This window comes from Bison bison, unplaced genomic scaffold, assembly GCF_000754665.1.
Source record: "Bison bison bison isolate TAMUID 2011002044 unplaced genomic scaffold, Bison_UMD1.0 scf7180017864368, whole genome shotgun sequence".
NCBI classification, from domain to species: domain Eukaryota; kingdom Metazoa; phylum Chordata; class Mammalia; order Artiodactyla; family Bovidae; genus Bison; species Bison bison.
Genome location: NW_011494940.1, coordinates 3,444,722 through 3,456,307, shown reverse-complemented (window position 1 = coordinate 3,456,307; position 11,586 = coordinate 3,444,722).

Below are 11,586 nucleotides of genomic sequence, written 5' to 3'. Positions count from 1 at the left end.
GACGGGAATGCAGGGAGGGACCGTACGCGGGTACCGGGCAGGGCAGGGTAGTCTAGCAGGCGATGGTGTCTTTGCAACCTCCGCGGACGACGCCCCTTTGCAGGCACAGCCCGCTGTCTGAATGAAAAAAAAAAAAAAAACACCTGAGGACCATCATCTCCTCCTTTCCTGCTTCAAGAGGAAAGGAAAAGCCTGATGGCCTGCTCGCTCGAAGTGTTGCCTGGACACCCGGAGTCGAGTGCCAGCGGACACCAGGAGGGGAAGACGAGCGCCGGCCCACGTCCCTCTCCCCAGACCAGACCCCATCAGAAGTAGCTTCTGGCAGCACGCTCCTCTGCCTTCTCCTGGGTGTGGCAGGGGGCCCAGGTTCGCAGGTATTTGAGCTTTCTGATAAAGACGCATCAAATGCACCCAGGATTTTGTAGAAAGCATCTGGCAGCCCTGGTGTCTGACAGTGAAAACAACAGCGTCGGCTAGCAGGTGTCCCCTTTACGCCGTGGCTGCCAGGAAACTTGGAAACGGGTTCAGTGTCCTAGTGGTGTCAGCCAGCTCATCTCTGTCCCAGGTCAGACATCCATCTCTTCTGCTGTTTATTCTGGTGTTTATCCAGTTGTCGGCTTTAAAATTAAGTTCCCAGTCTACTTAAGCATCTCTGCAGTTCAAAGCACTAACTGTGGGCAGAGACGCCCACCTGGCAAAAAGCCTACACTTACCAATCTAACGGGAGACCCGAGTGTCCCTTTCACTGTGCCGATCGGTTGGAGGCCGGATCTTGGGATTTTGCGATCGGCTTTTGATTGTTGAAACACAAGTCACTGATGGTTGGACAGCATCAGCGCCAGGCGGAGAAGGCAATGGCACCCCACTCCAGTACTCTTGCTTGGAAAATCCCATGGATGGAGGAGCCTGGTGGGCTACAGTCCATGGGGTCGCTGAGAGTCGGACACGACTGAGCGACTTCACTTTCACTTTTCACTCTTATGCACTGGAGAAGGAAATGGCAACCCACTCCAGTGTTTTTGCAGCACCAGGAGGTGAAGGCTCATTCTGGGGTAGGAAGGAAGACAACTCTGCACCTCCCAGTGCAAAAAAGGCTGCCAAGTTAACAAAAGTCAGGTATTGTCACTTTCGTGACTACATTTGTACTCACAGACTGAGACTGAGGGACATTTGAGTTATATCCAAAATACACGAAAAAATGACGAGTGAAATTGTGCAGAGTCCAAGGGGCGAAGTGGTTGACTGTAACCTAGAATTTGGACAGGAGGTGACATCTACATTGAAGAATAGGCCCCCATAAGCTAAGGAGGGAAGACTGTATGCAACAGTCTAAAGGGAGAAGGCAGATGGCATTTCAGGCTGCCTGAGTTTGTGCATGCATGTGTGCTAAGTCCCTGACTCTTTGCCACCCTATGGACTGTAGCCCGCCAGGCTCCTCCATCCATGGGATTCTCCAGGCAGGAATACTGGAGTGGGTTGCCATCCTCTTCTCCAGGGGATATTCCTAATCCAGGAACCAAACCTGCATCTTTTATGTCTCCTGCATTGGCAGGTGGGTTCTCTACTACTAGCGCCATCTGGGAAACCCTTGTGTTTATTTAATATTGAAATGGTAAGTAAGGTGAAAGGAATGTAGTCTCTGACTTGGGATGTTCACAACTTCTGATTTAAAAAAGGCAAAAATAATTTAAAAATAAACTATTAGTATAAGGATATATTGTACAACACAGCCATATTTATTTTATGATGACAATAAATGAAGTATAACTTTAAAAATTCTAAGTCACTATATTATACACCTGTAACATATAACATATAATATTGTACATCAGCTATACTTCAGTTTTTTAAAAGGCAGTAATAGAGAAAGAAAGAAGACAATATTGGAGCAGAAGAACTTAATGTGACAGGGGCCAAATTGGTGAAAGAGGTGCTACTGGAATACCAGATTTAATGACAACCTAATTGGTTCAGTGTAGGGTCTGAGCAGGGAAAAATTCCTGTGGCTCCAAAAACCAGTTGGGGATTAAAAATGGCAAAAACTCTGTTGTCACTCTCTCCATCAAGAGGGGAATTTGTTTTCCAACCATTTGAATCTGGACTGATGCTATAACTGCATAGCCAGGAGAACACTGCAGAAATGATGCTCTGTTAATTCTGGGTTTAGTCTTTGGATTGGCATCTCCCACTTCCTCTTTCTTGGGACCCTCCCTCTCAGACAAGTCACCATGCTGTGACAAGCTCAGCATGGGACTTGTGTACCCTCTCTAGTCAACTGCCCCCAGCAGAACAACCAGGCAATTTGTTGTTTTTCAGTTGCTCAGTCGTGTTTGACTCTTTGTGACCCCATGGACTGCAGCACACCAGGCTTCCCTGTCCTTCACCATCTCCTGGAGTTTTCTGAAACTCATCACTCATGAGTCAGTGATGTTATCTAACCATCTCCTCCTCCGTTGCCCCCTTCTCCTCCTGCCCTCAGTCTTTCCCAGGCAGGCTACCGTCCATGTCTCTCAACCAGCCAATATTTGGTATCAAATGTGTCATGAGTGAGTCATCTTTGATGTTCTGTTCTAGTCAAGTTTAAACATGACTCCAACCCCAGCCAAAAACAAAACTAAAAAACTCCTAATAGAGTGCAATGAATTCATAAAAACTAAGATAATAAAATGATTGCTGTCTTCAGCCACTAAGTCTTGGAGTGGTTTGGTTAAGGAAATTGTCTGGTAATGGAGTAGAGCATGAAAATGTACTTAAATTTGTGAGAAAACTCACAAGGTCAGTGGTCAAGGCTGAGAGGAAAGTTCAAATAAATAAAACAGGAAATATGTAGAAGAGACTCATTTTAAACCTGTGTCAGTCTCCTTGATCTGAGATGACCCTTGAGATTCTCCTCAATTACAAATTAATTGTGCCCCAAAATTCCTTCAGTCTGCTGTGTTGATAGAATTAAGTAGAGAAATCCTTATTCTCTCAGAAATTAATGCTAAAAATTGTTCTTCACAAATATATACTGTACATATATTGTTGTTGTTCAGTCACTAAGACGTGTCCAACTCTTGACACTCAGGATGCCCTCTGCCTCTATCAAGTGAAGAAAGTGAAAGTGGCTCAGTTGTGTCCGACCCTTTGCGACCCCATGGACTGTAGCCCACCAGGTTCCTCTGTCCATGGGATTTCCCAGGCAAGAATACTGGAGTGGGTTGCAGTTTCCTACTCCAGGATATCTTCCCGACCCAGGAATCAAACCCTTGTCGCCTGCACTGGCAGGCAGATTCTTTACCAGAGCTACCAGGGAAGCCCAGCCTTTACCTGGAGCTACTGCCAAAGCAACATGATGCCAGGGCTGGTGCTAACCCTCCACCTTGGCTTGCCTCAGGGTGCTGCTGCTGCTGCTGCTGCTAAGTCGCATCAGTCCTGTCCAACTCTGTGCTACCCCACAGACAGCAACCCACCAGGTGCCCCCGTCTCTGGGATTCTCCAGGCAAGAACACTGGAGTGGGTTGCCATTTCCTTCTCCAAAGCATGAAAGTGAAAAGTGAAAGTGAAGTCACTCAGTCGTGTCCAACTCTTAGCGGCCCATGGACTGTAGCCTACCAGGCTCCTCGGTCCATGAGATTTCCCAGGCAAGAGTACTGGAGTGGGGTGCCATTGCCTTCTCTGCTCAGTCATTCTAGAGGATTAAAAATAAGGAGTTTCAAGGTCTTTGCATTATCTTGGAAGAAATATAAATATCAATCAATATTAGTCTTTGATAAGTTAATGACACATGTTGTATTGTTAGAATAACCCCTAAAGAGTAGTAAGAGTATATAATTTCCATGCCAATAGGTTGAAAACAAAATAGTCAAAAATAAGCCAATGGGAATGAAGGAGAAAGAGAATTTGAACATTGGGACAAAAGTACTGCACACAATGGTAGATAAAATCCTAATATTTCAGTAATTATATTACATGTAGTGGACTGAATGTTGCAATTGAAAGACAATGACCATGAGAGTTTAAGTTTTGAAAAAGAAAAAGATGGAAAAATATATCATGCAAATACTAACCCAAGGAGAGCAGGTATCATGTTGATCATATCATGGACATGGTTGATGATGGTATAGATTTGTGCTTTATGTTGTATGAGTTTCTTGTAGGTAGAAAAAAGGATGAATTTTATGATTAATAGAAAACATTTCATAATTATAGCTGATTTCTTTTTGTTTTTGATAAAGATGTAGGTTTTGTTTTGCATCTGAAGAGATCTTTCAACCATTATGTAAACTATGTACCATTATGTAAGATAAGTGGAACAGAATATTTGTTTAAGCCATTGTAATTTAATTGGAAACATCTTGTGTTAACAATATCATTATCTTAATGGTGAAGGGGCAGGGAGAATGCAGTAGAAATCAGATTCCCTGGGGCATAGGCTCTACAGCCAAAGTAGAGTCATTTTTTTCCTGACCAGTGACTTAACTTATTTTTTAGTAAAACAACTCAATGGTATTCTCTAAATAAAGTAAGATTTAATTGGGTTTCTTTATAGCTGATGTGGATTTGGGTGCCTGAATAGAACTTGGGTATTGAGCTAGGAATCTTGAAAGGATAAGAAATAAGACCTTTAGCGACAAAAAATATCTAGGGTTTGAGATTAGTTACCATAGGATACAAGACACATAGAGTTAGGTTGTAAATTTGTAGATAAGCATAAATATATACTCCATAAATTAAAACATCAGCCCAGTAGCTCCCATTTTCCATGGGGGCATGTTGATATGAAGGGATAATCTCTTCCTTCTGAAAAACTTTCAGTTCGCAAATTTTAAATGATAGAGTTCTGTTCTGAACTTTTTTTGTGTGACTTCCATGCTTTTTAAGGAATGTTATTTTACCCATTAGAGATAATCTATGAATGCATGCTATTTAAAAAACAAAGAGGTAGGAAAATTTCCTACCTATCCATCAAAAGATAATCATTATTAATATTTGGGGGTATATGCTTTTAGTCTTTTTTCTAGGAATAAAATGTAACATATAGATATAGCATATATAATTTTATTGTATTCTTTTATACTAACCATTTAGTGTAATTAGCATCTTTCTGATGGAGTAGAGATACTGTATCAGTCTAGATACTGTGGTGACACAACTCCTGAAATCTTTGTGACTTAACAAAGATTTCATTTTTGCTCTTGTTACATATCTAGTGTGGATCAACAGGGAGACTTTACTCATTCAAATTCAGGAATCTCAGGGATACATGATGACTCTGATGGAGGCTCCGTTTGGACACAAGCATTCACAATTACCAAAGCAAAATAAGAGAATGGGGTCACTCTTGCACTGGCTTTTAAAATCTTCCTAGAAAGGAAACATCACTTGCATTTCATTGATCAAAGCAAGTCACATGGTCATGCTAACCTCAGAAAAGGTGAACTAGTGCAATCTTACTATGTGTCCAGGAGGAAGAGCACTGAAATATTTGGGAACAGCTCTAATAAAAACCCCAAATGGCCATTGAAACACTTTTAAAAAAGTGATTGGGATAATATTCCTGTGAACACCTATGCTGTAGTTTACATTGCAGCCCTTCTATCTACATTTCCAACTCTCATACTTTATTAATATTGCTGAAATGAACATTTTGGTATGTCATCATACCGCCATCCTGCCCCTCTTTTGGGGTACTTGAATTAATCCTTATGGATTACAAACTAGATTAATTTCCCTCTTACAGAGTTTAATGGCCAGTTGTATACCTACTTTGTAGTGCTAAATTTCTGCCTCCACGCTGTAACTCAGGATCCCTAGATAGGGATCATAACTCTTTTTTCTGTGCTATGTCCTCTCATTGGAACGTAATAAATATAGATATTCATCGATGAAGGAAGGAATAAATTAGGAGAGAGGATGAAATTGTATCCTCAAAGCATAAAATAGTAAAGCTATTTTAAAGATTTTTTTCTGGGTATTGTTAAATTGCTTTCCAAAAAATTAAAGCAATGAATGTGTCAGTCAGCCAGGATTAGTCAACTCACTGCCTGTTGCTGTCATTGGTGATTTTTCTTTGCTAGATGGAAAGGCAAGAAAATAGTATTTAAGCGTTTTTTTTGACATTTTAATGGGCCTGTTTTTGATTACCAATAAGACAGTATTTTTCATACTTTTTTCCTTGTGGTAAAAATCACATAACATAAAATTTACCATCTTAATGATATACAGTACAATAGTGTTAACTGTATGTACATTGCTGTGCAACAGATCTCTGGAACTTTTTCATCTTGCAGATTTAAAACTCTATATCCATTTAACACTTTTTCTCGCTCTTCCGAGTCCCAGACAACCACCATTTTGCTTTCTGTTTCTAGGAGTTTAACTATTTTAGATACCGTATATAAAGAGAATCATTCAGTAATTGTCTTTTTCAGTTCAGTTCAGTTGCTTGGTCATGTCCAACTCTTTGCGACTCCATGAACCTCAGCATGCCAGGCCTCCCTGTCCATCACCAACTCCCGGAGTTCACTCAGACCCACATGCATTGAGTTGGTGATGCCATCCAACCATCTCATCCTCTGTCGTCCCCTTCTCCTCCTGCCCTCAGTCTTTCCCAGCATCAGGGTCTTTTCCAATGAGTCAGCTCTTTGCATCAGGTGGCCAAAGGTTTGGAGTTTCAGCTTCAACATTAGTCCTCCCAATGAACACCCAGGACTGATCTCCTTTAGGATGGACTGGTTGGATCTCCTTGCAGTCCAAGGGACTCTCAAGAGTCTTCTCCAACACCACAGTTCAAAAACATCAATTCTTTGGCGCTCAGCTTTCTTCACAGTCCAACTCTCACATCCATACATGACTACTAGAAAAACCATAGCCTTGACTAGACGGACCTTTGTTGACAAAGTTATGTCTCTGCTTTTTAATATGCTGTCCAGGTTGGTCATAACTTTCCTTCCAAGGAGTAAGCGTCTTTTAATTTCATGGCTACTGTCACCATCTGCAGTGATTTTGGAGGCGCAAAAAATAAAGTCAGCCACTGTTTCCACTGTTTCCCCATCTATTTCCCATGAAGGGATGGGACCAGATGCCATGATCTTCGTTTTCTGAATGTTGAGCTTAAACCAACTTTTTCCACTCTCCTCTTTCACTTTCATCAAGAGGCTCTTTAGCTCTTCATTTTCTGCCATAAGGGTGGTGTCATCTGCATATCTGAGGTTATTGTTATCTCTCCCAGTAATTGTCTTTTTATGACTGGCTTATTTCACTTAGCATAATGTCCTCAAGGTTCACCTGTATGGTAGCATATAATAGTATTTTCTTCTCTCTTGAAGCTGAATAATATTCCTTTGCATATATATATATATATATATATATTTTCTTTATCAATTCATCCATTGATAGACATTTACTTTGCTTTTGCCTCTAGGCTGTTGTGAATAATCTGTAATGAATACAAGTGTGTAGCTATCTCTTTAAGGTTCTGTTTTCAATTCATTTGAATATATATGCAAAGTATATAGATGTGTGATTGCTGACTCATATGGTAATTCTATTTTTAATTTTTTGAGGAACCTCCATAGCAGCTGTACCATTTTACATTCCCACCAACAATGAACGAGAGTTCCAATTTCTCTATATCCTTGCCAACACTTGTAGTTTTGTTGTTGTTTTTATAGTGGTTATCCTAATGGATTGAGGGGTGGTAATATCTCATTGTAGTTTTGATGCCCTGATGATTAGTAATAGTGAGCATCTTTTCATATTTGTTGTCTATTTTAATATTGTCTCTGGAAAAATGTCTATTCAAGTCCTTTGCCCATTTTTACTTTTTAAAAACCATTTGGCTGTGCCAGCTCTCAGCTGCGGGCATGCGGATCTTTTAGTTGTGGCATGTGGGATCTATTATATTCTAGTTCCCTGATCAGGAATCAAACTCAGCCCCCCTGCACTGGGAGTGCAGAGTCTTAGCCACTGGACCACCAGGGAAGGCTCCTTTTCCTCATTTTAAAGATCAAGTTATTTGTTTGTTATTGAGTTTTAGGAATTATTTATATATTCTGGGTATTCTAGATAACCCTTATCAGGTACATGGTTTGCAAATATTTTCTCCCATTTGGTAGGTTGCCTTTGATTCTGTTAATCATTTCCTTTGCTGCACAGAGTTTAATAGTTTGATGTAGTCTTATTTGTCTATTTTAGCTTTGGTGATGTATGATTTTGGCGTCACATCCCAGAAATCATTGTCAAATCCAGTGTCATATAGCTTTCCCTTATGTCTTCTAGGCATTTTATAGTTTCAGGTCTTATATTTAAGTCTTTAATTTACTTTGAATTAATTATTATATGGGCTTCCCTGATAGCTCAGTTGGTAAAGAATCCGCCTGCAGTGCAGGGAACCCTGGTTCGATTCCTGGGTTGGGAAGATTCCCTGGAGAAGGGTTAGGCTACCCACTCCAGTATTCTTGGGCTTCCCCTGTGGCTCAGCTGGTAAAGAATCTGCCTGCATTGTGGGAGACCTGGGTTCAACCCCTGGGTTGGGAAGATCCCCTGGAGAAGGGAAAGGCTACCCACTCTAGTATTCTGGCCTGGAGAATTCCATGGACTCTATCGTCCATGGGGTTGCAAAGAATCAGACACAACTGAGTGACTTTCACTTTCAATTATTATATATAGTATAAGGTAATGGCTCAATTTTTTTCTTTTGCATGTGGATATCCAGTTTTCCTAGCACAATTTGTTGAAAACACTACTCTTTACCATTTGTGTAGTCATGTAACCTGTGTTGGAAATCATTTGACTGTGTACCATAGGGTTTGTTTCTGGCTTGTCTGTTCTCCTACGTCACTCTATATGTCTGTGTTTATGTGACTACCATATTGCTTTGATTACTGCAGCTATGTAAAGTGATTTCGAATTCAGGATGTATGAAGCCTCCAGCTCTGTTTTTCTTTCTCAAGAATGTTTTGGCTATGTCGGTTCCTTTGAAAGTCCATATGAATTTTAGGTTGTTTTTTCTACATCTGCAAAAATAGCCATTGGAGTTTTGATAGAGATTGCTTTGAATCTCTATAGATCTCTTTGGGTCTTACAGACATTTTAACAATATTTTTTTGTTTAGTCACCAAGTCGTGTCCGACTCTTTTGTGAGTCCATGGACTGTAACCTGCCAGGCTCCTCTGTCTGTGGTATTTCCCAGGCAAGAATACTGGAGAGGTTTGCCATTTCCTTCTCCAGGGGATCTTTCTCACCCAGAGATTGAACCCACGTCTCCTGCACTGGCAGGCAGATTCTTTACCACCGAACCACTAGGGAATCCCTTTAATAATATTAAGTCTTCTAGTTCATGAATATGGAATGTCTTCCCATTATTTTCATTGTCTTTAATTTCTTTCAGCAATCTTCTTATAGCTTTCAGTGTATACATTTTTTTTTTTGCTTCCTTGGCAAAATATTTTATTCCTAAATAAAATGTTCCTAAATATTTTATTGCTCTTAATGCTCTTGTAATTGGGATTTCTTTTTTAATTTCCTTTTTAAATTGTTTATTGTTAGTGTATAGACACACAACTAATTTTTTGTATATTGATTTTGGTATCCTGCAACTTTGCTTAATTTGTTTATTCTAATACATTACCGTATTATAGCATTCTGTACTTGTTAACGTATTTAGAGAATTTTATATTTCAATAGAAAACTTCATATTTTTATATGCTTCCATGTTGCTGTTTAGTGTCCTTTGATTTCAACGTGAATTAGCATTTTTTTGTATGGCAGGTCTAGCAGTGATAAATTTCCTCAGCTTCGTTTACCTGGGAAAGTTTTTGTTTCTTTTTTATTTTTGAACAACAGTTCTGCCAGATACAGTATTCTTGGTTGGCAGTTTATTTTAGCACTTTGAATATATCACCCCATTCTATTCTAGCTTGTAATGTTTCTGCTTAGTCACTGATAATCTTTTAGGAGCTTCCTGGTACATAATGAGTCACTTCTCACTTGCTGTCTTCATTTCTTTTCTGTTTGTTTTTTATTTTTGATAGTTTGATTATAATGTGTCTCAGTGTGGGCTCTTTAGGCTTATTCTAGTTGGAGTCCATTAAGCTTATTGAATTTGGATGTCTATTTTCTTCCTAATGTGGGAAGTTTTGGGCCATTATTTCTTCAAATAATCTCTCTGCCCCTTTCAATTAGCTTCTTCTGGGACTTTTATAATGTGTTTATTGGTACATCTGACATTATTCCATCAGTTCCTTAAATACTCTTCACTTTTCTTCTTTTAAAAAATTTTTATCATTTTGCTCCTCTAATTGGACACTTACAAATGACCTGTTTTCAAGTTCACTGATTCTTTCTTGTACGTGACTGAATCTGCTATTGAAGCCTGGTGGGCTGCCGTCTATGGGGTTGCACAGAGTTGGACACGACTGAAGCAACGCAGCAGCAGCAGTGAAGTTTTCAATTCAGTTACTGTATTTTCATCTTCAGAATTTGTTTTTTTATGGTTTGCATTTTTAAAAATTTTAATTGGAGGCTAATTACTTTACAATATTGTGGTGGTTTTTGCCATACATTCACATGAATCAGCCATGGGTGTACATGTGTTCCCCATCCTGAACCCCCCTCTCACTTCCCTCCCCATCGCATCCCTCAGGGTCATCCCAGTGCACCAGCCCCCAGCCCTGAGCACCCTGTCTCATGCATCGAACCTGGACTGGAGATCTATTTCACATATGATAACATACATGTTTAAGTGCTATTCTCTCAAATCATCCCACCCTCGCCTTCTCCCACAGAGTCCAAAAGTCTGTTCTTTACATCTGTGTCTCTTTTGCTGTCTCGCATATGGGGTCATCATTATCATCTTTCTAAGTAGTTTCTACCTCTTTGCTAGTATTCTCATTTTGTTCATTCATTATTTTCCTATTTCATTTGCTTGTTTATCTGTGTTCTCTTATTGAACTTTTTTTTTTTTTTTTCACCATGCTAACTTTTGAATTCCTTTTTAGGTAGTCGATATATCTCTCTTTCTTTAAGATCAGTTCTGGAGATTTGTTTTGCACCTTTGATTGAGCTATGCTTCCCTGCTTCTTCCTATACCTTGTTTTTGCTGGGATTTGGTCATTAAAAAACAAAAACAAAAACCACCTGTCCTAGTCTCTACAGACTGGCTTCATACAGGAGATCTTCCCCAGTCATCCTGTCTAGAGAATCTGGAGACCTCTCCAACATTTTCTGGGATGCATCTTCTCTGGATTGATGTATATAATTTCCCAATTAGAGCTGTTGTTTGGTCGTTATGTTGTGTCTGACTCTTTTGAGACCCTATGGACTGTAGCCCACCAGGCTCCTCTGTCCATGGGATTTCCCAGGTGATGCTAGTGGTAAAGAACCAGTCTGCCAGTGCAGGAGACATAAGAGATGTAGGTTCAGTCTCTGGGTTTGGAAGATCCCCTGGAGAAGGAAATGGTAACCCATTCCAGCATTCTTGCCTGGAGAATCCCATGGACAGAGGAGCCTGGGTGAGGTAACAATCCATAGGGTGTCAAACAGTTGGACACACTGAAGTGATTTAGCAATAGCAAATACTAGAGTGCTTTGCCATGTCCTTCT